Source organism: Echinops telfairi, unplaced genomic scaffold (assembly GCF_000313985.2).
Source record: "Echinops telfairi isolate 266 unplaced genomic scaffold, ASM31398v2 ScPeMD7_7462;HRSCAF=8500, whole genome shotgun sequence".
Classification (NCBI taxonomy): domain Eukaryota; kingdom Metazoa; phylum Chordata; class Mammalia; order Afrosoricida; family Tenrecidae; genus Echinops; species Echinops telfairi.
Window position 1 is genome coordinate 2,663,568 of NW_022111362.1, and position 633 is coordinate 2,664,200.

Here is a 633-nt window from a genome sequence, read left to right on the forward strand (position 1 = left end):
GATTTGTAAGGTAGAATTGGGATCATGATAGTGGGGGTGGGGGGGTGGGGGGAAGCATTAAAGAACTAGAGGAAAGTTGTATGTTTCATCGGTGCTATACTGCACCCTGACTGGCTCATCTTCTCTCCGTGACCCTTCTGTAAGGGGATGTCCAGTTGCCTATAGATGGGCTTTGGGTCTCCACTCCACACCATCAGCTTTCTTCACCACATTTGCTTGTGCACCGCTTTGTCTTCAGTGATCAAGTTGGGAAGGTGAGCAACATGGAATTCCAGTTTAACAGAACAAAACGTTCTTGTGAAAACTCCTCCTTTTTATAAAAAGTAACTCAAAATAAACCATGAACTTAAATGCAAGCTATCAAATATTTAGAGAAAAAAAGTAATTGGAGAAAATTTGCAGGATCTAGGGTAAATGATTAATTTTTTTTCCCAATGAAGCCTGAACCCCAAAAGTAAAACATTGACATATTGGGTTCCACCAAAATTAAAAAATTTTGGTCTGTGAAAAACTAAAGAAAAGGGAAAGACAAACTACAAATTGAGGGAGTTTATATACAAACTTAATATGTATCTGACAAATGTAGAAAATCCAAAGAATGTTCAAAACTCCAAAGTAAAAATGTCAGGAATT